The sequence below is a fragment of the Myotis nattereri genome, assembly GCF_964212035.1.
Source record: "Myotis nattereri genome assembly, chromosome: 3".
NCBI classification, from domain to species: domain Eukaryota; kingdom Metazoa; phylum Chordata; class Mammalia; order Chiroptera; family Vespertilionidae; genus Myotis; species Myotis nattereri.
Genome location: NC_138077.1, coordinates 175,234,358 through 175,258,340, shown reverse-complemented (window position 1 = coordinate 175,258,340; position 23,983 = coordinate 175,234,358). Strand labels below are relative to the sequence as shown.

The 23,983-nt window shown below is 48.1% G+C and overlaps 1 long non-coding RNA gene across 1 annotated transcript in view; it reads left to right on the top strand.

The window, feature by feature from the left end:
- Window positions 1-9,948, top strand: part of LOC308515879 — a 53,595-nt gene extending 43,647 nt beyond the window's left edge. Inside the window, exon 4 of the long non-coding RNA XR_013995675.1 lies at window positions 9,240-9,948. This is a non-coding gene — a long non-coding RNA (uncharacterized lncRNA). The remainder of the gene's footprint in view (window positions 1-9,239) is intronic.
- The last annotated feature ends 14,035 nt before the right edge of the window (window positions 9,949-23,983 follow it).

Here is a 23,983-nt window from a genome sequence, read left to right as displayed (position 1 = left end):
CTCCAGAAGCATGAAAGGTGGACTGATGGATTGATTACCTGTGAACTTGGAGCTTCTAAGAGGAGACTTACATTCCCACAAAGAGAAGGCAGACGAGTGTACTCAGAAACTGTAGCATACTGAATTAAACACCGAAATCTTCATTTCAGCAAAAGGAATAAGTTGTACAGGGGCAGACATTTAATCACAATGTGATATGGTTCAGCCATGATCCACAGGGTCACAATACCATAAACACTAACTCTGACACCAGCTTCTGTCGTAACTGGACTGGGAGGTGGGGACAAGGTGAAGTGACAAGGGAAGGGAGCTGGACCCTTCTCTCCATCCCAACAAGCCAACAGGGCATATCTCAAACTGGAGCGGGAGAAGGAGATGTGGGGACATATTATTTAGGTTTTGGAGTTAAATATTCGACAAAGTCATGGTCAGTGGCTGCCTGTGGGCAGTGAGTTGGAGAAGAGGGGAATGAGACTGGGGAATGGGCCTTCTAGGCCTGTCTGACGTTTTGAACTTTGTACATGATGTTGGTGAAACACATATAATTTTAAAGATATCGCTTGTGGGGTGAAGGCAAGGATCTGTCACAAGGCAGGCATCCCTGTCCAATCCGTCTGACTAATGTCCCTGAGACAGCACCTTGGGCAGTTCCTCTGGGCCCTCCCGACCCTGGAACCAGACTGGGTGGGGCCGCCTTCCTGTCCCCTCCTGACCTGACCCCACCCTCCGGCACGTACCCTTTGCTCCCACAGATTGGTCTCCTCCCATTCCTGCTGTAGACAGGGCACCTCCCACCTCTTGCATTTTGCTCAGGCTGTGCCCTCTGTGGCCATGTTAACACCTCTCCTCTCCCTGCCTTCTTAGTTCTTCCCTCCAACATCAAGGCCATTCCTGGCAACTGTGCTTGCTCTTCCCATGCCCGCTCGACAGACCTCTGAGGGAGCTTTTGTGTGCGGTGCCTGCTTCCCTGTGTGCCTTTCCATCATCCCTGCTCTCTAGATTTGAGTAAGAAGATTCCAGGCCCATCTCCATTATCCATAGTCAAGGGACTCCTCCGAGTCTGTTTCTTCATCAGGAAAATCGAGATCGTCAGGCCTGCTTGCCAGGATGTTTGTGAGAGACTCAAGCTGCCCTCTGACTTCTAGTCCCTTCTTCCCCAGGCACGTCTGGCCTAACGTGGCAGCAGCTGCGGCAGAGCCAGCATTATCAATGCTTAGAGTGTGCTGGCGCTGCCCTAAGTTGTGCAGCAACGCATTTAATACCTACCATGGGAACATTATGCCCATTTCACAGATGAGGAAACAGAGGCTCATCCAGGGTGTCTTTTCCAGGTTAACTTATCCAGGGTGTCTTGTCCAGGGTAATTGCAGGTGAATCCACATGTCACCCCCCACCTTAGACCAGAAGCAGCTCAAAGGCAGGGAGAATTATACTCGTGTTCACAGAAGGATTATTTGCAATAGACAGGTGGTGAGGGCAACGGCAGATGAATAAATAGATAAACATGAAGTGGTACACAGGCACTGGAATATTACCCAGTCTTAAAAGCAAGAGATTCTGAGCTATGCCACAACACAGATGGATCTTGAAGACATTATCTTAAGTGACATAAGCCAATCACAAAAGGACAAATATTGTCTGACAGCACTGACATAAGGTACTTCAAGTAGTCAAGTTCATAGAGACAAAGTATTATGGTGTTCACCAATAGCCAGTGGTTGGGCGGGGTGGGGGTGGGGGGTGGGGGGGCGGGAATGGAGTTTAATAGGTACAAAGTTTCAGTTTAGAAAAATGAAGAGGTTCTGGAGATGGCTTGTGGTGATGGTAACACATCAAAGTGAATGTACTAATGCCACCAAACTGTACACTTAATAATGGTTAAAATGTTAAATTTTATGTCATACTAGAGACCCGGTACACAAAATTCATGCACAGGTAGGGTCCCTAGGCCTGGTCAGGCAATCAGGGCTGATCTGTAGGTCAACCAGTGGGGTGATTGGGGGGTCCTCGCTGGCACCCACCTTGGCTGGCCTGGGGCCTGCAGGCTGGGGGCAGCTCCTGTGTTGAGCGTCTGTCCCCTGGTGGTCAGTGTGTGTCATAGTAACCGGTCATTCTGTCTTTAGGTTGATTTGCACATTAGGCTTTTATTATATAGGATATTTTACCACAACAATTTTTTAAAATGTAGTTAGAGGCAGAGATTAGAATAGAGGTTTCTAGGGGTTGGGGGGAGGGGAGGGGGAGAAGAGGAATTATTTTTTAAGGGCTGCAGAGTTTTTTTGGAGATGATAAAGTTCTGGGAATAGATAGTAGTGATGGTCATATAACATTGAGAGTGTATTTAATGCCCCTGCATTGGAAACTTATGAATGGTTAAAATAATAAACCTGATGTTATGAATATTTTGCCACACACAGGAAAGCAGGGAGCCCTGGGGCCTCTTTGATTTCTCTGGACCCAGAGTCTCAAGCAGGCCCTGGCACACACTAGGTGCTCAAGAGCGTGTGTCGATTTGCATAAGCGTCCGTGGGAAGACACCACAAGCCTTCAGCTGGGAGAGAATGCACAGACTCAGAATCTGCCTGGAGTCAGTTCCAGCTTCCTTCCAGCTTCCCTCGGGACAAAAGCTCCATGTGCGGAACCCCCAAGGGACAGAAACTGCAACAGCATAGATAGGAGCCGCAATTCATTGCTGGGCATTTTATAAACACATAATAAGAGCTAACGATCAGAGTGCTTGATCTATGCCAGGGACCGTTTTAAGAATTTTCATGCCTTAAAAAAATACCTCTGAGATTCTTAGGAGTGTAATTCCCATTTTTTGGTTGAGAAAACTGAGACACAGAGAAATTAAACAACTTGCCAGAGGTCACACAGCCAAATCTCTAGGAAACTCAGATTTTTCCCTCGGGCAGTCTGGTTTGCTCAATGGTTTGTGCTCCTGCATTGTGTTGTCCCTGAGCCCTGACCAGGAGGGCATGGAGAGTACCTTCAAGGGGAGTCGGAAGTGGGGCTTTGGAGGCAGGAGTGGGGCTCCACATTGGGCACCAGCCCCGGCCCGGGCATCACGCAGTCTGTGTTCAAGGCCTGGCTCAGCATTTGTTGATTGTGTGGTCCCAGACAAGCTACTCAGCCTCTCTAATCCTCTGGTTTCTCATCTGTAACGTGGCTATAGCAACAGTATCCACCTCACAGGGTTTGTGGGGATTAAATAAATTAGTAAACCTACACTTCTTAGTGAGCATGGTGCCAGGGTTAGGCAGTGCCCTCGAGGTGGGAGTTGGGATTGTGCTCACTGACTTCCTGGAAAGATCTTTGGCAATTTCGCTTCCTCTCTGAGCCTTGCTGAACTTAGTTATGAAACAGAATTACTGAAATTGCCCAGCCGGAGTGGCTCCGTTGGTTGAACTTCATCCTGTGCACGGAAAGGTTTCCGGTATGATTCAAGGTCAGGGCACATACCTGGGTTGCTGGTTCCATCCCCAGTCAGGGCACATATAGAAGGCAACAGATTGATGCCCCCCACCTCTCTCTCTCTCTCTCTCTCTCTCTCTCTCTCTCTCTCTCTTGCCTCTCAGCATGTCCTCCAGTGAGGCTTAAAAAAAAAAAAATGCACACACACTCAAAACCAACCTGACAGGTTTGTTGTAAGGATTAAACACACGCCATGTTTTATATTTAGATCTATTTATAACTCTAACTCATTCTCCAAAAGTATTTAAGGCAGCTAACAATAATGGAAGATTATGTGTAACTTGAAAATGAAGAATTTGGAGCAAAGAGAAAGGGATGGCAAGGTGAGAAAGAAAGAGGAAAGGGGATAATTGTTTAAAGAGCCTGACTACCCTGGTGTGTGTTGGGCACTCGATACATATTTCGCAATGTTTTCTGGTGGTAATATATCTGGTCCCGGTGAGCCTGGCTACCTTGGAGGTGTGAGGGCCTCCTGAGGCACCCACTATACCTTCCTGGGGAAGGGGAGCAGAGAGGAGACCTGAAGCTGCAATCCCCTCTCACTGCAGAGCAGCCCCCACTGGAGGAGGACGAGGAGGAGGAGGAGAAAAAGGTGAAGGAGGAGGAGGAAGAGGAGGAGGAGGAGAAGGGGAGAATTAAAAGCAAAGCAAAGCACTGATCATTCTAATTCCCCTTCATTTTATAGAGACAAATACTGAGGCCAGGAGAGCAGGGTAGCTAAATGCAATTGGCTATTTATATCTTTTGTAGAACTTCATATGATTAAATTTCCAATCACACAAATATTTTCTTAATGGATTTCCATTCAACAAACATTTCCTGACACTCGACTATGTTGGTGCCATCATCCTAGGAACTAAGTATGAATAAGACCCATTTCTGCTCCCAAGGAGCTCGCCTTCTAGAAGTGGGGTCAGAGGCTTGTAGACCCAGAGTGATAGGGCAGGCAGCCCAATGTGAGGGTCCAGGGCAGCTTCCAGGAGGAGGGCATGCCAGGGAAGAGTGGGGTTTGTCAGGCAGCCAGTGTGAGGCGAGGCTCCCCGTCTCCCTGATCTCAGCACTCCTTGCCTTCCCTGTCGCTACTTGTTTAGCCATCATCACTGCCAGGCTCTCACTCTCTGTGGGCAGGAACCTGGAGCATCTGCCCTGCTCTATCCAGTGCCCCAGCACAGGGGGAGGGGATGGAGGGGAGGGAGGGGAGTTCCACCAGAAGGAAGGGCACATGCAAAAAGCCAGAGGTGGGAAGCAATACCTTCTCAGGACTTCAGGTTGTTCAGGATGGTTCTACCCGCAGCAGGTGACCTGAGTTCCATCAGCTATTGACTGGGTTTCATTTTGTAGGTGCAACCGTGTGTCCTGATTCAGAGACTAGGGAACTCTTCGGTAGTTGGTGGTGTTGCAGCAGCAGATATCACATCGGATTAGGAATGAATCAGGGCCTTTTGGGTCTATCCATTCACCCAGCAGATCGTCAGCGGTGAGCCACGAGTGAAAGGTTCCCCATGGTTCCCCTTCTCCAGCAGCCCGGCCATCCTGGTGTTGTTGCGAGTTAACTGCCTTAAGTGGATTGCAGGGTGTGTTACAGGTGCCTCTTCTGGCTCTTACTAGAGGACACTACCCATCGTTACTGTGTGATGAGTTTGACATGCTATATTTCATAGATTCTAAAATGTGGCAGGTTCTGAGACATACTCTACTTTCAGACATGCGAAGATCAGTATCCTAGATCTAGGAGCTATGATACGGTTGTTCTGAGTTTTCTAATACATTCAGGTGATATCCACATTTACATCTGAGAAGCTGAAGCTCAGAGAGGCCACTTTGTCCTCGATCTCACAGCTCATGCTTGGCAGAACCATGTGGATCCCAAGGCCCCTTCTCTCCCCGAGTATTCAGGAGGCCCTTCCCATCCTTTTAAAAGTCTTTCTAAGATTTCAGGCAATGCTGCTACTATCGGCAAAATCCAGCCCCTTCCTCCCGCTGGTGTTTTGCAGCGTTACTCTGGTTCTTCCTCATTGCATTCTCTGAGTGAGCAGACCAGTTTGCCCCCATAATTTCACAAGTTTCCACATTAGCCAAGTGCTCCCATATGACCTACCTCCTCAAGTCTGTCACTTGAGTGGAACTCTCCCATTTTCCACACAGACTTGGGCACACCCCCAACAGGTGGTGTGTGCTTGGTTCCTCTGTCTCATTCCCCCTTTTCCCTTTATGTCTGTATTGTTGCTGCATTAACAAAAGATGACTGTGCTCACACCCCCAGCAGAGCTCTGCTGTCCTCCAGGCAGCTCAAATGCTGTGGCAGGACCAGGTGTGTCACCCTGGTCAGTGGGAGAAGCCCTGGCTTGGAATCCACAGGGGACCTGTCCCCTGTTTGTGCCTGGGCTTAGGGAAGTGGTTCTCAACCTTGGCTGCACATTAGAATCGCCTGGGAATCTTTTTAAAGTCCTGATTTCTGGGCCTCATCTTCCGGAAATTCTGTTTCTTTGTTACTAATGTTGTGGCCCCACCCCATAACAAAGAAACAGAATTTCTGGAGGATGAGGCCCAGAAATCAGGATTTTAGAAAGATTCCCAGGTGATTCTAATGTGCAACCAAGGTTGAGAACCACTGGCTTAGGGGGAAGATGTGCACGTGAGGACCAGGTAGAACCTAGCAAGATAATAGATTTAGGAGACGGGTGGGGCCGGGCTCGTTCACAGATACAGTAAATGTTCACAGCTGCCCTGGGAGGTGGGTATAAGAGCTGAGGGAGATAGGCACTGTGGCAGTAACCGGAATCTCACAGACGGACATTTGATGTCACAGTTTGCAGGGTAATATTAGTTCAGCTCTACCACCCTTGGGTTAAAACAGAAACAAAATAAAGCAAAATGCATCTGTGAACTAGTATAGAAAACAAGGGCTCTGGGAGTCAGAGAATCAGGCTTGTTTACCAGCAAAGGGGCTGTGGACAAATCAGCTAACCTTTCTGACACTGTTCACTGATCTGTGTACTGGGGATCTTAATTCCTTCCCGAGAGCGCTGTTGTCAGTATTGAGTGAAATACTGGACATAAGGGAGCATTTTCATGTCCAAGCAATGTCTGGAGAAGAAGGAAGAAGTACAGCTAGTAAGCTCTGAGCTCTCACTGCTTGCCCGGAGGGGCTGGGGCTTATGTGCCGTAGATCATTGAACGCTCACAGCAGCCTGCCAGGCAGGGCACAGTTCCTCCCCTTGGAAGTTCACAGAGGTCACAGGACCTGTCCAAGGTCACTAACTCGTGGCAGGTCTAGAATCCAGACTCCGTTAGCTCCTGCTTTAGAAGTAAAGCTCTTACCTGTTATGTTATTGGGCCATTTGAAAACCTAACTGCTGCAGTTCTTTAAAAAAACCCTTTGGGATATGATCCCTATCCCCTGACATCACACTGTAGCCACGGGCCTGGGAATGAGGAATGTGCTGCCCTGGCTCTGCTGCTGATGGCTGTGACCTGGGCAAGCCTTCTGGCTCTGGACTGAGGCACCCTGACTCCACGTCCTGTGAGGACTGTGCAGCGGCTGATGGGACACCCACTGTGATGTCCCAGCAGAAGCAGGGATGAGTTGGGGGCAGAGAGGAATGTGGTGTTTCCCTATTCCCAGCTGTTGGACTCTGGCCCCGCTGGCAGGGGTTCCTGGGCAGGTTCACCCCACGTCCTCTCCTGCGGCTCTGGGTGCCAGCACACACTCCTTGCAGATGGGCATGAGTGCCCCTTGGGCAACATGCTGGGCGGGACAGGATGACCACAGATGGGGGATGTCAGCCTCCCTCTTCACCCCCACTGCCTGCTACCATTCGGCAACTGCAGAATTCAACCAACACTGCAAAGCAATGACACAGGCTGGCCATGCAGATCTGTTACTCAGGTCTCTGTGGAGAGATCTGCTCTTCCTGCCTGGAACAGCAGAAGCAACCAGAGGACCAGGAATGCAGCGAGGTCAGAAAAGGGGAAACCTCAAACCAGAGCCCTTCCTGGCAGGGCAGGTAGAGGTTAAGAGGGGGAGCACAGAGTCACATACTCTCGGGTTCCGGTCCTTGCTCTGTTGCCCACTAGCTGTGTGAACTTGGATAAGTCCTTTGACTAATGAGCGCCAGTTTCCTGATTTTAAAAATCTGGGTAATGATAATACCACCTGCCTCATAAGTCTGTACGAGGCCTAAACACCTGTGAAGAAAAAGCTCTGCCCCAGGTAAATGCGCAGTGAGCACGTGCTCTCCTTGAAGCCTGAGCCAACCCCTCTGAGGGTTCGGTCTCTTCTTCCTTCATCTCATCCGGTTCTCAAACTCTCCCAGCAGCTGCTAGCTGCCAGGTATACGGAGATGTAGGAGACATGATGCTGGCCTCCAGGAACTCAGTCTGACATTCCTAAAGTCCTCATTGACCTCACACTCATATACTAATCACAATAATGATAACAATGAACACTGTGTGCCACTTATCAAACAGCTATCATGCAGGCCCAGTGTCGACGCTCTATATACATTATTTCTAACGTTCATAAGCAATCCTTTGGGATAGGCATCACCATTCTCATTGACGAGGGAGACCGAGGCTGGGGAGGGAGGGTGACTAAATCACCTGCCAGTAGGTGTGCAGCCCTGGGTAGTGGAGCTGAGATCCCAGTCCAGGTCCAGACTCTAATGGAAACCCCTCCTTCCCTGGCTGCCTCCACTGTGCTTCCCCAGGCCCTTTCCAGGGCACACTGCTTTGCAGGAGGGCTGGCACATCCATAGATCTCATTTAATCTGCACAGCCAGCCCCAGCAAGGATGTAGAACCATTCTGATGAGACCCATTTTCCAAGGGAGGGAACCAAGAGCAGGTGAAAGTAATCTGCGAAATGTTTACATTGAATGTAAGCTCAGTGAGTTTTAAAGACATTGAGTGTCTTAAGATCAAATAAAAGGCAACCTGGAGGCTGCCGCTTGGTGAGACGCCTTCTGCAGAGGCGAAAAATATGTGCAAACAAAACCAACAGCTTTCTTTATGTTCCCCAAAGTTGCTAAAAATGCCTGCGGGTTTGCACACAAGCAGACGCCGTCTCACAGTGCTGGTGGCTTCTGTCGTTGGCTCTGGCAAGAGGAGACCTGGCAGGTATTTCTCACATCTTTGCTAGACACACACACCAGACAAGAAGAGTTCCAAGGTACTCCTGGGGTGTGCATTTCTGCCAAGTTTTCTTTTATTTGTTGTTAACTTAGAAAAAAAGGGCACCTCATGGATGAGCCCCTGATCCCCTGAGGTGACGGGTGTGGTGGAAAGTGCATTCCCTGTACTTGGAGTCAGACAGTCCTGCATTCTCTTCTGGGTTCTTTCCCCTGAAGCCCTGTGGCCGTGGCCAGGTTGCCTAGCCTCTCTGAGCTAACCTCAATTGGCCCTCCTGTAAGACAGGGGATTCCTTCTGCAGGAATAAAAGCTCCAAGGAGGCAGGGACCTTTGTCCTGTTTGTTCCTGTGTCTGGTGCCTCGCACAGTGCCTCCACAAATCACTCACGAAAATGGGATTAAAACACTCTTCTATAGCAATTCCAATCCTCTTTAAAAATTCTTCTTTAACCCTTGTTATGCATTGATTATATTCCCCCTTCCACCTCCACCGCCAAGATATGGTGAAGCCCTCACCTCCAGCACCTCAGAATGTGACCTGATTTGGAAATAGGGTCATTGCAGATGTGTTAGTTAAGATAAGATGGTACTGGAATAGGGTGGGTCCCTAATCCAATATACTGGTGTTTTTATAAAGGGAACCCCGTGTAAGACAGAAGAGACAGTGAGAACACCATGTGAAGATGGAGGCAGAGATCAGAGCGATGCATCTACAAGCCAAGGAATGAAGCTAAGGACTAATGACACCACCAGAAGCTGGGGAGAAGTAAGAAGGACTCTGTCCTGCAGGTTTCAGAGGAAACATGACTCTGCAGACACCTTGAGTTTGGACTTCTAGCAACCAGAACTGTGAGACAATAAATGTCTTCTGATTTAAACCACCCAGTTTGTGGTACTTTGTTACAGCAGCCCCAGGGGAGGAAAACAGCTCTAAAAAAGATTTCTTTCCCCTTTTGATAATTAAAAAAACAACACCTGAAACATAATTTACATGCAGAAAACTGTATCAACCATAAAGGTACAGATCAATAGTTTTTTCCAAGTAACCACCAACCACCCAGATCAAGAATATCACCAGCAACCTAGGAGTTTCCTTCATGCCCCATCCCAGTCATTAAGTTTCCTTCATATCCCCACCAATGTAACCACCATTCCAACTTCCTTCACCAAAGGTTAGTTTTGTCTCTCTTTAACTTTAAGTGTATAGAAAAATATACTACTTATTTTTTTTAAGCGTGTCTGGCTTCTTCTGTATATTATGTTTGTGAGATTCATCCTTGCTGTGTGTAACAGTGGTTTCTTCTGAAGACAATGTAAAAAAATAGCATTAAATTTTTGTTTGTTTTAGTTGGTTCAAATTTCAAAAGGTACAAATGGTATACTGTGAAAGTCTCCAAAATCTCCCCATCCCTGTGTTCCAGTTCCATAGTTCCACTTTCTAGAGGCAACTAATGTTTCCTGTGTATCCCTCCAGAGCAGCAGTTTGACGGGTGCCACAAGAATTTTTAAATACCTGACTATTTAGCCCTAACCGGTTTGGCTCAGGGGATAGAGCGTCGACCTGCAGACTCAAAGGTCCCAGGTTTGATTCCAGTCAAGGGCATGTACCCTGGTTGCGGGCATATAACCAGTAGGGAGTGTGAGGGAGGCAGCTGATCGATGTTTCTCTCTCATTGATGTTTCTAACTCTCTATCCCTCTCCCTTCCTCTCTGTAAAAAATCAATAAAATATATTTTTTACAAAAAAATCATAAATACCTGACTATTTAGTCAGGGGTACTGGCATCTTTTCCCTTAAATTGTCAAATATAAAAATGACAACAGCCAACAGAACAGTAGCCATCCAGTGTGAATGAATCAAAATTATACCTATTTTTTTGTCAGATCACCAAAAAATATATCAGTATGCTGATGAGTTTTATTAACTCGTTTGTGTGTGCCATGAGATGGAAAAGGGATTGCTGTTCTAGAAGGATTTTTTGCTGGTGTATGCAAAGATATATACATTTATATGTAAACCTTTCTCCTTTTTTAATACAAAACTTAACATATTATATTATTATGCACCTTGCTTTTCACTTAACAATCTATGTTGGTTATTATCCCATAACAACATATAAAAGCTTTCTCATCCTTATTTTATGGCTATATAGTATTCAATCTATGAGAACATAGGATCATCTTTATTGATAGCCATCTGAATTGCTATCATTCTTGTGTTATTATAAACAAGGTTGCAATGTGGAACCCTGTAGTTTTGCACATGTAATTTTGTACATCCATATATTGTCCCCCAAACAGAAATGCTGCATCAAAGTATATAAGCTTTAGTAATTTTGATATTGACAAATTATTCTCCATTTAGACTGTACCAATTTAAACTCCTACCAGCAATGTACAAGAGTATGTCCTTAGCCATAGTTTTTCTAATAGGTTGTGTTATCAAACTTAAAAAAAAGAATCTGGAGAGGGACCCAGAACATCCAAAAGAAGGCCCAGCAGCTTGCATTGCTTCACAGCTGGGCCTCATCTGGGCACCTTCAAAACCCAAACAAAGAAGAGGAATCTGCAGATCTCTCTGTAGCTCCTGCTGGGTAGCCTCAGGAAGAGGCTAAATTAGCACCTCCTTAGAGATCCAAGAGCCAGTGTACCCAGTGGTCAGAGTGGGACCATCCAGTTTACAATTCCTCAGATCCATAAGGGACACACTCAGGGGCCAGACTCAGTGAGCACCAAAGCCCCATTGAAGCAAGTCTTGCCCCATAAGGGTGTCTCCAGCACAGAAGTTCTCCCACCGTAGACACAGCTGATTCTCACAGCCAATTGGCCTGGAGGTCAATTCCTCCCAGTGATACCTACAATAATCAAGGCTTAACTACAACAAGACTGTGCACGAAGCACACAAAGGTATGCACCAAGAGTGTCTACCTCTGGTAATTGGGGAGGCTGAGCCACTGGGCCCTATAGGACACATAGTACAGAAAGCCACTCTATCAACACATGTAAGCAGCCAAAATGCAGAGACAAAGAAACAGGTCACAAATGACAGAAATGGAGGAAAGCAAACTACTGGATATAGAGTTCAAAATCACAGTTATAAGGTTTTTCAAGAGTTTTCTAGAAAAAAATTTAGTGAGACCCTCAAGAAATCTAGTGAGACCCTTGAGGATATGAAAAAGGACCAACTAGAAATTAAGCATACACTGACTGAAATAAAGAATATTATACAGAAATCCAACAGCAGACTAGAGGATCACAAGAATCAAGTCAAAGATTTGAAATATGAAGAAGCAAAAAACACCCAACCAGAAAAGAAAAAAGAAAAAAGAATTTAAAAATATGAAGATAGTGTAAGGAGCCTCTGGGACAACTTAAACCATACTAACATCCGATTTATGGGGGTGCCAGAAGAGAGAGAGCAAGATATTGAAAACCTATTTGAAGAAATAATGACAGAAAACTTCCCCTACCTGGTGAGAGAAATAGACTCAGAAGTCCAGGAAGTGCAGAGAACCCCAAACAAAAGGAATCCAAAGAGGACCACACCAAGCCACATCATAATTAAAATGCCAAGGGCAAAAGACAAAGAGAGAATCTTAAAAGCAGCAAGAGAAAAACAGTTACCTACAAGGGAGTACCTGTAATATTGTCAGCTGATTTCTCAACAGAAACTATGCAGGCCAGAAGGGAGTGGCAGGAAATATTCAAAGTGTTGAATAGCAAGAACCTGCAACCAAGATTACTTTACCCAGCAAAGCTATCATTCAGAATTGAAGGTCAGATAGAGAGCTTCACAGGTAAGAAAAAGCTAAAGGCATTCATCACCACCAAACCAGTATTATATGAAATGCTGAAAGGTATCCTTTAAGAAGAGGAAGAAGAAGAAAAAGGTAAAGATAAAAATTATGAACAACAAGTACATATCTATCAACAAGTGAATCTAAAAATCAAGTGAATAAATAATCTGATGAACAGAATAAACTGGTGAATATAATAGGATCAGGGGCATAGAAAGGGAGTGGACTGACAATTCTCTGGGAGAAAGGGGTGTGGGGGATGCAGGAAGAGACTAGAAAAAAATCATACACCTATGGATGAGGACAGTTGGGGGGGCGGGTAAGGGCAGAGAGTGGGGTGGGAACTGGGTAGAGGGGAGCTATGGGGGGGGGCAGGGAAGAGGAACAACTGTAATAATCTGAACAATAAAGATTTAAAAAAAAAAAAAAGAATCTGCCTGGCCTTGCCAGCATGGCTTAGTGGTTGAATGTCGACCTATGAACCAGGAGGTCATGGTTCGATTCCCGGGTAGGGCACTTGCTGGGGTTGTGGATTCGATCCCCAGTGCTCTCACTCCCTCTCCCTTTCTCTCTGAAATCAATAAAAATTTTTTTTTTTTTAAAATCTGCCTGCTTGGTAGGTAAAAATAGCATCTCATTATAGTTTTAATTTGCATTACATTTTTAATAAATAAAGCTAGATATAGTTCATGTCTTTTAGCAGCTACTGATATTTCCTTTTTCTGTAAATTCTGTTAATAACCTATTTTTTTTTGTTATTGCACTGTTGGTCTTTTTTCTTAGGGTCTTGTAGAAGTTCTTTACATATTAGGGAAATCAGCCTCTCCTCTTATATGAGTTGCAAAGTATTTTTCTTAGTTTGCCACTTGTCTTTGCCTTTATTTATGTTTTTTTATATAATTGAATTCATTTTATAATTTTCCTCTTATAACTTCTGGATTTTGTATCATACTTTAAAAGGCCTTCTCATTTGTGGATATAAACAATTTCCCCCTGGATTCCATAGGCACTTATTTTTTAAAATGTTGCCTTTGATTCATTTAGAATTTATCTTGAATTATCAATAAATTTTATTATTGCAAGACAGCTATTAATGATCCCTGCAACATTTATTGAACAATCCAGCTTTATTGCACTGATCTGAGATGACTTTTTAAATATAAAGTAAAATTTCAAATGTATTTGAGATTATTCCTGGACTTTACACTGTGCCATTGACCTATCTAATTAGTGCCCTAATTAAAATACATAAATATATTTGTTATATATTTTAAGTCTAAAGAACAATTTTCTCTCATTTCTTTTTTCTTTTTATTTAATAAACCAAACAGATCACCAAGGTTTGGACTATGTGAGGTTTTCAGCCATGGTCCAGTGAGTCACTCTCTCCCAAGGGAAATAGGTGAATATAGAGAGATTTACACCAGATAATGGCAACAGCTGAACATTTTAATTCTCTAGGGTGCTATATCTCAGAAGAGCATAGAACAGGAATTTTTGTTCCAACCAGAGTCTGGGTCTCACTTTGAGGGAAAGTACCCAATAGCTATGAGAAGAAAGTACACAGGTGACACAGTAACAGCTATGTGACTCTGAGCAAGTCATGTCCCTCTTCTGAACCCCACCTCCTCCTCTAGCCACGGAAGAATTTGGGCCCAATACTTTGTAAGAATTTGTTGAATCTTTGGAGATAAATAGACTCACTTTCCAGCCATGAGCTTTGTCTAGAGTGGAGCTATAATTTGTCCCCTTTAAAAGGTCTCTTGAAATACAACATCATTTAAAAGTGAGATCTTGCTGTTGATGGATATGTTCCAGTATTAGATGAGAAGGGGAATAAAAGCACATCCATTTAAAATCTGACAGAGGACCAGGGAGAATAAAACCCTCTTGGTTTAATGACAGGACTAAGTTGGGTTCAGTTTCAAGTTGTCATTGAGTTTCTGAGTTCTGTAGAAGGAAGATAAAACAACCTCAAAAAGAATGATGTATATAACGGATTAATTTCCAGAGCACTCACAAATGCCATTTATGTTGCAAGTCTTCCTTCCTGAATTGTTTTTAATTTTCAATTGAGGGGTTATTTTAAAGCAAATAGATGAACCTGGTGAAAGGGAGAAAGAGAGTGAGGAGGGAATGTGGAAAAGAGAGGCTTTGTAATGACTTCCATATGAGGACTGCCTGGGACCCCTTTCTCCAACCTCATCTCCTTCCATCCTTTCTTTCACTTTATGTTTGGAACACATCATAATTCCCCAACTTGTACACTATTTCAAGTCTCTGGGGTCTTCCTTGGACTGCTCTGTGTCCACGTAGAGAAGTAGAGTTCTTTATCCCTCCTTTTGGTATGCCCTGAAAACCATCTGCCTTATCCCCTAAAATAAAAGAGAGGAGAAGAGTGTAGGTTGGTTTGGCTCAGTGGATAGAGCATTGGCCTGTGGACTGAAAGGTCCCAGGTTTGGTCCCAGGTTTGGTTCCAGGTTTGGTTCCAGGAGAGAGAGAGAGAGAGAGAGAGAGAGAGAGAGAGAGAGAGAGAGAGAGAGAGAGAGAGAGAGAGAGAGAGAGAGAGAGAGAGAGAGAGAGAGAGAAGGGTGAGGAGGGGGAGAGGGGGAAATTGCTTTACAAACTGGAAATTGTTAGAAAAACATGAGGATTTATTATTGTACAGAACATGGTCTGTGTTCTATTTGACACCTATGAGGTTTACAGAAATTGCTTAGTGAGCTTTCTCTTGGGTCTGGCATTGGGATACCAAGACATATGACATCTGATTCCTGCCTCCAAGTGCTCACAGTCATTTGTATGAAAAATAACACAACCATTAATAAGCAATAGTACAAGAATAAACTGTTTCGTATACTGGCAACTGTAAACCTACTTTTGCCCACTCTGTACAGGCAGGTGAGCAGAGGGTGCGGGGGGAGCAGGCAGCCGGAGGATGACCCACCCTGGAAAAGGGAGGGTCAGGGAACTTTCTAGAAAAGGTGTCCTGGGATAGCCCCAATTTCAAATCTCTTATTGTACTTTCCCTACCAGCACCTCCTTCCCCACGATCGAATTCAGCTGACGACCTCACTGAGGAAGGGGAAGCCATCCGGAAAGTTCTGCGCTTTCACTGCTGCCCACCCTGCTGGGCCCTGGGGAGGGTGGACCCCGCTATGCCCCAGGAAGGAGCTGAGAGGAGACTCTGGGAGATGTTCCCAGGCCTGCAGCCAGAGACTGGGCAGCTGTTTGGGTGAATGGTTCCTGGAAGGATAAGGTCGATGCAGCCCAGCCAGTCCCCGCCTAGGACCGAGCTCTTCACGCCTCCACTTGCTCCATTTTCCCTCGTTCCTCCCACAGGTCCTCAGAGAGCGGGCAGCAAGGCTCTCGCTGTGCATGGGGGATGCCCAGGTGGAGAGGAGACAGCTCCTTCCCGCAAGGCACGGAGGGGCGGAGCCAATGGGAGGCCCAGTCACTGATTCAGTGCTGACTGCACCTGACCGTGGCTGACAGTAAGCAGAAGTGTCTGAGCCCTGCTGGCTGGAGGTCACAATCCAGGGAGGGCTGAGGGTGGCAAATGAGGAACGCACTCCAGGGGTGTCAGGATGGGGGTCAAGCTAGGGAGAAACCCAGAACAGAGGAGGGGAGAGGGGGCTGTGGGTGGAGGTATATAAATGAAGTGGGTGGGCAGGTCAGGCCTCAGGTGGTCAGGAAGGTGGCCTGGAGCAAGATGTGAAGGAGGAGACTGTGAGCCCCTTTGCAGTTTCCACTGGGGGTGCTCGCCAGGCCCATGGGAGTCTCAAGCTTCAAGGAGCAGTGTGTGGGCGCCAAAGGGGGCAGGGGCAGTAGGAACACAGAAGTCTGCAGGGTGCCGGGAAGGGGAGAGGCCCTGCAGGTGATGGCGGCTTTATTCTGATTGTGATTGGAGCCTTAGGAGGGTTTTGAGCAGAGAAAAGACAGGATCTGCCTCATGTTTTAACAGGATGCTTCTGGGGACTGTGGTGAAAACTGAAAATGCGGACGAGGAAGGAAGCAGGGAGCCCCCTGATGAAGACTAGGTGTCAATCCAGGTGAGAGGCCGTGGTGCTCAGACTTGGGAGCTGCGGGTGGTGAGATATGGTTAGACTCAAAACGTCTTTTTTGAGAAGAACCAACCATATTTGCTGACAGATTGGAAAGGCAGTGCGATAGAGAGAGGAGTCAAGAATGACTCCAAGGGTTAGGGACCTGGGCAGATGGAAGGGTTGAGCTGTTGTTCACTGAGGTGGGAAAGTCAGTAGGAGAAGCAGTTTACGGTATTGGGTGAGGTAAGGAGTCAGGAAATCGGTCTTTGTAAACATGTTCAATGTGAGACACCTAAAGTCACCATGTGGAGGTGCTGAGCCGTCAGGGGGAGGGGGGAAGGCAGGGCTGGAGAGGCATTTGGGAGCCAATGGAGTGCAGGTGATACTTGCAGCCAGGAGGCCACAGGGGCTCACCTAGGAGAGAGGGCAGTCACTGAGGAGAGGAGGTCCAAAGACTGGGCTCAAGGCCCCAGTATAAAGTGTTTGGCCCCGGCTGGTGTGGCTCAGTGTTGAGCGTCGACCTAAGTAAGACCCAGGTCACGGTTCAATTCCCGGTTAGGGCATGTGCCTGGGTTGCAGGCTTGATCCCCAGTGTGGGGCATGCACGAGGCAACTGATCAATGATTTGTTTCTATCTCTCTCTCTCTCCTTCTCCCTTCCTCCCTGAAATCAATAAAAATATATTAAAAATAATTAAGTGTTTTAGAAGGTGGGGAAGAACCAGCGAAGGAGACTGGGGAGAAACCCCTGAGATAGGAGGGGTAGCAAAGGCTGTTGTCCTAAAAGCCAGGTACAGAAAGACCTTTGTGGGGGAAGAGTGAAGGGTCATGTCAAATGCCACTGCCTGGCTAAGGAGGATGTAGATGGTGAGGGGTCACTGTTGACTTTAATAAGAACACTGATGGGGGAGAGGGGCATGAGCCTGACCAGAGTGACTCGGAGGCAAGAGAGAGGAGAAGAGTTTGAGGTGGGGTGTGCATTCAACTCTTTTGAGGAGTTTTGCTGTCAAGGGTTGCAAAGGAGCAGAGTGGTAGCTGGATGAGGATGTGGACTCAAGAGAAGGGTGTGTGAGCGTGTGTGTCCGTGTGTGTCCATGTGTGTGTTTGAGGCATAATAACGTTTGTATGCTGATGGGAATTATCAAGTCTGGAGGCAAAAATGGATAAAGGAGGCCCAAAGGAGAGAACTGCTGGAGACAGGCGTTGAGTAGATGTGTGGGGTGGGCTCTGGTGACCAGTGGAGGAATGGATGTTTGCTGGGAACACAGACGTGCACCCACAAAAACAAAAGAGAGGTCACGGTAGAGGGACAAAGAGCAGGGGGGTGCAGTTTTGTGTCAATAGAGAAATAGAAACCCCCACTCTCATAGCGTGTACTGGTGCCGGGCACTGCCTGAGCCATTTACATATATTCACTTCAATTCTCAGAACAGCCTATGAGAGAAATACTGTCATGGTGCCCATTTTACATAAAGAGGACTGAGGCAGAGAGACATTAAGCATTTTGCCTAACGTCACACAAGGAGCAAGGAGCAGAGCCTGGCAATGATGGCCCTTTGCTTCTCAGTATGAATGGAGGGATGGCAGCTGCGTGGGTGGGTGGAAGAGAGGCTGCAGCGTTTTGATGAGCCCGGAGCTGGTGTGTCCTAATTGGTTTCTCCTTCTGAGACACCTGTCCATTTGCAAAGCACTTTTCAGTCATTACCTCCTGAGTCAGGAGCTAAGGGGGGCAGAGGGTGGGGCTGGTTTCAGTTCCCAGCGTGGCCCTGAAGGATAGATTCCTCCCACGTAACTCCTCCAGGAAATTATCAGGACGTTCCCGCTCCTTTCTCCACAGACACCCACGAGGTTCTGAGCACCTGAAGTGCCCCAGTCCTCAATCTTCCAATGCTCCAGGAAAAAAGAAAGAAATCGAGGGGGCAGTAGACCTGGCTCTGTTGCCGGCTGGCTGAGAGACTGTGGCCAAGTCACCTACATGCTCTGGGCCTCAGCTGTCCAAGGGAGGAGAGGCCAGGATGAGATCTTACTTTGTGGGCTTGTTCCATCAGCACATGTGCTGAATGCAGCTGCATGCCAGGAAAGCATAGGGCACTAGGGATGTGACAGCAGGCACAGGGACACATCCTGACTTTTGGAGATCGCAGTGAATGGTGGGAGCAGAGGGAGAAGCTGACGGTCATACAGCTGTAAATCCTGACTCGGCTTTGGAGGAACAGTCTAGGGCGCTATGAGAGCACCTTTCCTGAGCACTTGACCCCAAAACAGAAACTGTCTTTGTTCATTCATTCATTTATTCATCCTTCAACACCTGTGAATGAACACCTGTCTTTTGGAGCAGTAGCTTGCACTTTGCATTCCCCAAGGAAAGTATAAATTAAGGCTGATGGAAAGCTGTTGCATGAAATGGGACTGGGAACCAGTTTGTTTCAACCAAACTCAAGAGATATTGGACCTGTGCTACTGTGTGCCAGATATTGGGGAAACTAGTGTTGAAAGAGCAAAAAAGGGGTGGTCTCTGGCCTCAGTGAATTATCTGGGGTCTCATGGGTCTAAGTATCGGGCGGAGGGGTGGGGAGTAAAGTGGACTGGAGTGAGACCCTGGGTTTGGATTTGATCTTCACCACACAAGAGTGTGAGACCTAAGGGGAAATTCAGAACATTCTGTAGCCTCAGTGCTCTCATCTGTATGTAAATGTTCGAACATTTCCGAGCATCATTATATATGTGGTAAGCGCTGTGCATGCATTGCTTCATTGGTTCCTGTCTCTCTCCATGCAGCTGGCGGGAATTGGAGCTCAGAAAGAAAAAGCGCTGCTAGCATCACAGCATACAGGGCTCTCCATTGTTCCCATAAAGCTCAGCACAGGCGCGACAGGAACTTCGAACCCATGTGGCAGAATGGTCTGTCTCTCCTGCCTCACCTCTCCATGCCCTTTCTGTAAGGTCCTGTTCAAAACCGCTCCCTCCCTTTCCTGTCTTCCACAAACACCCGCTGAGCAACTTCTGCCTCCCTCCTTGCCAAAACCTTTAACAGCATCCCAGCCCCTATTGCCAGAAAGGACCGCACAGCCATTAGCCATTACTGTTTACTGTGCAAAGCATTTTGTGTGTATTACTTCATTTGATCCTCTCAGGGGGCAGCTACTGTTATTGTCCCATTGCACAATGAGGAAACTGAGGCTTAGAAAGGTTAGGTAATCACCCAAAGTCATAGAGCTAGAAAATGGCCAAATATGGACCCAAACTCACGTCTTTCTGAGCCTGAAGTGAGCCTCCTGCTCTCAGCCCAGGTGGCCTTCCTCAGGATGGCTCTGTCTCCCTTTGAGTCTCCTATCATTCATGCCAAGGGATTCACCATGCACTTTATTTCTCTGAGCCTTTGCACATGCTATTTCTTCAGCCTGGAACACACTCCCTTCCTTTTGTGCCATCAAAAGCCTGCCCCTTCATGGACCTCAGCTCCACTGCCCTTGCTCTGAGAGCCCCTCCTAAGGCTCTGGCTGCTCTTGCCTCGGATGATTGGAGAAACACCCCCTCACACACTGCCTTGCTCCTGCAGCACTGGGTGTGGTTCTCCTTGTGTGGGCCGCAGCGTGCTCCAGGTTCTGGGTGGCCGAGCCTGTGCCAGCACCCAGCTGCCTTTGCCACACATTTACCAGGCACTCGTTACGTGCCAGGCCCTGGGCTGGGCTCTAGGGACACGGGGGTAGGCCAGACAGGTGTGCTTCAGCCTTTGCAGGGCTTGCAGCCAGGTGGGGGAGACAGGACCACGTGGAGGCCTGAGGCCTGTGGTGGGCATGGTGAGGATCTGTGAGCGCACCTACCTAGGACTTGGGACATGCAGCAGGGCCTTGTGAAGCACGAAATAGTAAACCAAAGTGGATTTAGTTAAATCACGAGGGGATTAAGAGGGAAGGCAATGTCCCAGGAAAGGGAACAGCCTGAGCAAAGGGGTGAGAGCTGGCTGTGCCCAGGCTGCCGCGGAGATGGGCATGGCTGGAAAGTAGTGTGCAGGTCAGTGTCGCAAGACCACTCTGGAAAAGCAGACTTTGACCCTGTAACCTGAAGGGCTGAATGAATCCTGCCTCTCTCTCCCATTCGTCTGTGGGCCCCAGGTGGCTTTGGGAACAGTCAGGGCTTGACTTGACTGATCTCTGCAAGCTGCTTACCTGATCTGGACCTTACCCTCATCTTTGAAATGGGAATAATACTATCTACCACCTCCTTGGGGTGGGGAGAGGATGTAATAAAATGAGCACAGTCTCTAGCACATAGGAAGAACTCCACTGCACAGATATGATAGTGGAAACAGTAGCATGTTATGACATATTATATAACACATTGTTGTCACACTAGTATTCTTATCATTCTCGCTGCCATTGGAACTGAGTCATCTCTGTCTGTCTCTTGGGTGGCATGGAGGCTCCTGTTGCCTGCCCAGGTCTTGGACTTGGGGAAGGAGCAGGGAGATGGGCCGGGATCATAGAACAACCCCTCTGCCCTCCAGCTGGGCATGGGCCACGTTATGAGACACCTGTGGCCGTGTGGTCTATTCTAGCAGATGCGCGGACGCAGACCTGGATGCCATGTGAACACTGCAGCCTGGTTGGGCAAACTGCCTGCCAGCCAGGCCCCCTTCCTCAGTGGGATTCCCTTTCTTGGGGAAGAGTTGGCCCACTCAGGGCTGCTTTTCCACTTCTCCCTATGGGGTGCCAGGACGTCCAATGTGTTGGTAATCCTGTTTTGTGGTCCTTCCCGTTCAATCAGTTTTCTGCCCTCCCACCTGCTCAGAGCCCCAGAGGACTACCCCTGAGAACTACGCCATGCACAGTCCTCTAGCTTTAAACTAGGCTGGATGGGCCAGAGGGAAGCTGTGGCAGGAAAGAGGAGGGTGGAGGAGAGAGAAGTCAGGCATCCATCTTTCTCTCTGCTCCTTCCTTCCTTCCACTTCTGGCATTGGCTTTCCCAGGACGGCCACAGGGCTATCCCTCCCGAGGTGGCTGCTCCTCCTTGGCTCCAGCTCTCAGGCCTCCAGAGGGGTATGCACTCCCGGCTGTCCTGGCCCAGGGCTGCCTCGACCTCTCACTGGTTTCCTTAACCCTGCTCTCACGTCTAAGCAGAACCCTGCCATTCAGTTATTTGCAGCTTTGCCCTGTGCTTGCTGTTTTCTTTCCTGCCATGATTTGGATCGACACTCCCACGGAGGCTCTCCAGAGTCCCCCAAACAGACCCTGTCCTGGCCAGGAGCAGGCATAATCCCGCTCACACCTCTCCTTGCCCTCTCATGCCCTTGGGATCTTCCACATGGGCACCTGTCCTGGAGGGATCGGAGCTGCTGGCTTCCAGAAGCCCAGCCTGGCTGCCTGTAGGGCTGCAGAGGAAGGACTGGGGGTATTGCACAATGAGAAGCCATGGTGGATTTGGGGGCGGGGGCATGCCACAATCTGACTTATGATTGCAGAAAGCTCCTTTAAGCTCCTGAGAGGTTCTAGTTCAGTGGTTCTCAACCTTGGCTACACATTAGAATCACCGGGGAATCTTTTTAAAATCCTGAATTCTAGGCCCAGAAATTTCAGGAGGATGAGGCCCAGAAATCAGGATTTTAAAAAGATTCCCAGGTGATTCTAATGTGCAGCCAAGGTTGAGAACCACTGTTCTAGGGGCTCGAGTACAGACCCAGGGAAGATGTTTGGGCTGGTGCAGTAGTTCCCATGTGACATTATGGCACGGCCACCATTAGAGTCCTCTGCCCCCTCCACCTGAAGACAGCTGATCACCCAACGAAGAGTGAAAGCCTTCTTTCTGTTGCGTGCACACAGCTCTGTTGCAGCTGCTATCCCGGTGGGCCTCTGTGATGCTCTTCTCTCCCGTGGTTCCTTGGCCTCAGTGCCCACTCATTCCTGAGGTCCTGAGCCTGGCACAGGTCCTGGAACATTCCTGAGCTGGTTGGTACCCTCTGGTTCAAATGCAAGTGCCCTTGAAGGTCTAGGAACATTATCAACTTTAGGTAGAGCCTAATAACATTAGTGGAGGTCTAATATCGGACCAGCCTGCACCATCTTGTCCAGCAAGGAAAGAAAGTAAACATTCGTCAAACATCGGCTCTGGGCTGGGCGACTGTCCACACCACGCCTCGTTCCGCCCACACAGCAGCCAGGGAGTAGGCAGCGCTGTCCCATTTTATAAGTGGAAACTGCAGCACAGAAAAGTGGCCTCACTTAGATCAGGTCACCCAGCTACGAGTGACAGAGCCTGGACGCCAACCCAGGTCTCTGTCCACTGAAAAGGCGAAAGGAGGAGCATGCTGTCAGCGGAGCCGGGCCCCACTTGCTGAGGAATCTGGGCCTAGAAAGTGCATTTTAATAGTAACAAAGCAGTAAAACTTCAGCAATAATGACATTTAGCTTTACACTCTGTGGACATCAACTACTGCCCGCTGCCCCTCCGAGAAGGCGTGCTCTTGGTCCTCAGGTCCCTCACTGTTAGCTGCAGGGTTTCACACAACCACTTCGGAGATCCTGCTCAGTTCCAAGACCCTTCCTCCAAGAAGCCCTCCTGGACCTCCCAGGTCTTGGGTAGGTGCCTCTCGTATGTGCCTACATAGTCCCTTGTAATTGCTTCCCCACTCACACAAACATACACCCATGCACATGTATGTATGTAAAGCCTGGAGCATGTTGGAGGCACCGCCAGGAGAGCCTTGGTGCTGTCTCTGCTGTGGAGAAGGCTGCAGTTGGCATGAGAGGACGGGTTTGTTTGTATGGGCTCGAGTGGGAAGGGCCAGTGGGCGAGAGCTCCAGAGAGACCCCTTTTGAGTGAGGCCTAAGAAAGAACTTTCTAGTCATGAGATTTCTCCAGGCTGCAGCAGGCCGCCTTGAGAACCTCAAAGCATGCATGGGCTGACTCAGGAGGGGGCTGCACTTTAGAGGGAGGGGGAGGGGTGGGACTGGTGCAGCCTGACAGGCTCTTTCTGAGATCGTAGGCCCATGGCATTCACGAACTCACTTAATCTTGACATTAGCCTTGCAAGGCAGGTGTGCTGCAGCCCATGGACGGGGAGATGGGGTTCAGAGAATTTAGGTAACTTGCCCAGAAGAAACTGTCAGTGCCAGGATTTGAACATAAGCTGTGTCTGACCTAAGAAGCCAGCTGCCACTGTCTGGCCCCAGGATTTAGGTTTATACAAGCTTCACCCATGTCACCAGCACAACTCCGTTCATTCTGATTTGTTTTCATGTGCCTCAGTTTCCCCCATTGTCCTACATCTGTGATGCTGAAAGTGGGCCAGCAGTCCAGGCCCTCAGACCAAGTCAGCTCTGGGGGCGTGGAGGCCTGGTCTGGGTCACAGGCAGTCCCCGGGCCGGTGGGTCTGAGAGTCCTTGCTTCCTTATAGAAGGAATCGCTATTTGCCAGCTTGTACGGGACCTGGACGCGTTATGAGTCCACAAGGCCTGGGGAGGGAAGCGGTGACGGATCATGACAGCTACAGCTGAGAGAAGGTTCGAGAAAGGTCTGCGCCTTCAGTTTCAGGTCTTATGG